This window comes from Hibiscus syriacus, unplaced genomic scaffold (genome assembly GCF_006381635.1).
Source record: "Hibiscus syriacus cultivar Baekdansim isolate YM2019G1 unplaced genomic scaffold, ASM638163v2 tig00001674_pilon, whole genome shotgun sequence".
NCBI lineage: Eukaryota > Viridiplantae > Streptophyta > Magnoliopsida > Malvales > Malvaceae > Hibiscus > Hibiscus syriacus.
This window is the reverse complement of record NW_024061880.1, coordinates 277908-281160: the sequence shown is the minus strand read 5'-3', so window position 1 is coordinate 281160 and position 3253 is coordinate 277908. Positions and strand designations below refer to the sequence as shown.

The following is a 3253-nucleotide window of genomic DNA, read 5'->3' as shown; positions in this document are numbered from 1 at the left end:
TTTTTGTCATTCTAATCAAATCTTTTATAATAAGTTTATGAAATATTGTTAGGTTATAGGTAGATAGTGTAATTGCTAATACTTAATAGCAAAGATCTTTGAACGTAGTGACGAGGCATAGGGAAGATCCAAGATTAAATGTAAATGGGGCAATGACTGATAAATTTAAGTATAAAGGAATTAAATTCCACTGGGAAAATATGAACTATATTCAGACACACCATCTTAAGTATCCTTAATAAGGATACCCACCCCACACCACTTCGTAAATGGGGTTTGTTTCCACCGATTATAAAATTGCTTGGAATTTTTTATATTAAAACTAAGTCTTCAATTATAGTTAAGGCAATGGCCCCATGTTAAAAAGAACACGTACATGGACATATTTTCAGGTAAAATGTAACTCTACCGAAATTAGTACTTGTACTTAAAAACTCTCGTTATACGTATTGAATCATTTTTTTTTTATATTTATGTCCGATTAAGTTGGAACCATAACTTGTTGAACTCGTCTTTAATCTCGTGTTTGGTTTCCAATATTAATGTCTTTGTTTTATCCAAAATTAAATAAAGTTATCTAAGTCTGTCAGAAAGACCATGCAATAAACTTAACTATATAACCCCACCCTAGCTTTCTAGTATTAATGTTGTTGTCTTATCCGATTGTTATTAGGGTGGGAAGAAAAACATGGTGCTACAATTGCAATAATTTATAATTATATATCAAGTCTTTTAGAATTTATTTTTTTATAAATTAAATTAATGGTGCTCGTCGTTAATAATACTCATCGCTACTCATCGAGCGAGCGTAGAATAATCATCCCTTTTGTTAATCAACAACTGTGGCCGTATATGTTGAGGTTTGAGAAATATTAAAGTGGGGTCGTCGTTGTTCACCAAGTAGTTGGACTAATTTATTTAGACTTTCATCGATGAATGTCACAGTTACTGCATTTCCCGTTGATTATCACCGCCTATATATTCGCCACCCAACATCATTACTCTCACTCTCAACCCTCTCTTTTCATATTCTCTCATTCAAAATCAAAATTCATTCACTCAACTCCCTACTCTGATGAGGCGGCGATCGTCTACCGATAACGGCGATAAGGAGGTGGTCGGTTTGAAAAGAGGGCCATGGACAGCTGAAGAAGACGAAATACTGACGGCTTACATTCAGAAACACGGCCATGGTAACTGGCGCACCTTGCCTGGGAAAGCTGGTGATTCTTTGACATTTTATTATTATTTGGATAAAGTGTCACTAAATAATTATCAAATTTATTGAGCTTTTGTAAAATGGTCTGGTTTATGTATATAGGACTCCAACGATGTGGGAAGAGCTGTCGATTGAGGTGGATTAATTACCTACGACCTGATATCAAAAGAGGAAAATTTAGTTTACAAGAGGAACAAACCATCATTCAACTCCATGCCCTTCTTGGAAACAGGTAATTTTGTTTAGTTTATAATTTGTACGAATTCATTGACGGTCATGTTTCCGACACTTTTTTTTGGGGGTCCGAATTCATTGATATAGGTGGTCGGCAATGGCAGCTCACTTGCCAAAAAGGACAGACAGCGAGATCAAGAACCACTGGAACACTCATCTCAAGAAAAGGCTGATAAAGCTAGGTATCGATCCAATGACACACTCGCGTGGATGCATCAACCCCCCTGTCCGGTTCCACAAAGAACGGTTCGAACCTAAGCCATATAGCTCAGTGGGAAAGTGCTCGTCTAGAGGCCGAAGCTAGGCTGGTCCGTGACTCGAAACAGGCCGTTGCCCTAACCGAATCCAGTCCACCACAAGAACAACCACCATACGCTCGATCAGAGCCGGGTCAGACCGAGGTGCCTCGACGTACTCAAAGCATGGCAAGGCGTAGTTGCGGGCATGTTTTCGTTCCCCAGCCAGGAGCTTGAGTCCCCAACTTCGACCCTCAGTTTCCCTGCCGTCGGACACACTGCCAATGGTTATGCGGACGGTGAGATGGGGCTTAATGCGTCAAAACGCGTCGAGAAATCGAACCAGCTGTTGCAGGAATTTGAGGAAACACTGATGGATAGCGACATCGATGCATGGTTCGACGACTCATTTGGGGTTGGAAATCTAGCATTTTCTTCAGTATAAATTGCATGAACTTAGATGAAGGGGGAGGTTTTTTTTTTACAGAATATCACACGAAATGCTAGCAAATCCTAAAAGGAAATACGGGCATTGTAAAGTTTTTGACAGAGAAATAAAAGAAAGATGTTTTACCTTATTCGGTTGTTATTGTTGTATGCCTTCCAATCTTGTTTTGTTTTGAACCCGAATAACCCAAAAGCGGGTTGCGCCGATGATCGGAGGGGGGTGGTCGAATCTTCTTTTTGGATCTACACCCCTACGAGGCGAATTTTGGAAAAATATGCTGATTTTCAGAACGAGGGTACAAGGATCTTTTGAAAAAATGAAAGCTTTTTTTTTCGCCGATGAACGGCGGCCGACGAGGTAGCGCACGGCGGAGCGCGGCTGGGTTCGGGTTCATGAGTACCGGCCACCTTTGTTCTTCAGCATGAAGAACAGATGAGAGCAAATAAGAAGGGGGAGGGTGCTTTCGTGGAGAAGAAGAGAAATGAGGTTTTAAAAAATATTGGCTTTTATAGTAAAGCCCCAACCCGACCCGATAACCCAAGCGGATCCGCATGTTTTGAATAAAATAGGTAAACTACCCTTTTGGTCCCTCTGATGTTCAGTACCTTTTTGATCCCAAAATTGAATTTAAACCCGATTTTCTTTTAATTTGGCCATTTGATTTGTTTTTTTTCAATTTAGCCCCTATTAAAAGTCAATTAGTGTTTTAGCTTTTAAATTTTATTTATTTTTTACATTATTTAACTATTACGTTTTTTGTTTATTTTATTAGTATTATGGTATATTATATGTATACGTTCCATACTTCATCGTATTTATTAATAATTTTAGTTATTACTTTTGTGTATTATTGTTATGTTAGGAATGTGATCTTAATTCCTTAAGTCAAATTTTTGCCGTGTAAACAGATTTTGGCATTGTCTTGTTCAGAAAATTCAATGAAAATGGAATCCAATGCTGTAAATTTCTACTAAGTGGTTCCCACGTATATGTTACTTTATGACTATATTCCAACAAGCAACAATTATTTTTTTGTTTCATTTTAAATTAACATATTTTTTTTGTTCTTTTTATCATACATTTATTCATTTGTTTATTGATTTCCTTTAGAATTTA

General features: G+C 37.6%; 1 pseudogene; it reads left to right on the top strand.

Annotated features, from left to right (window-relative positions):
- Positions 1-1075: 1075 nt before the first annotated feature.
- On the top strand, positions 1076-2134 carry LOC120130528 (annotated as a pseudogene).
- Positions 2135-3253: the final 1119 nt, after the last annotated feature.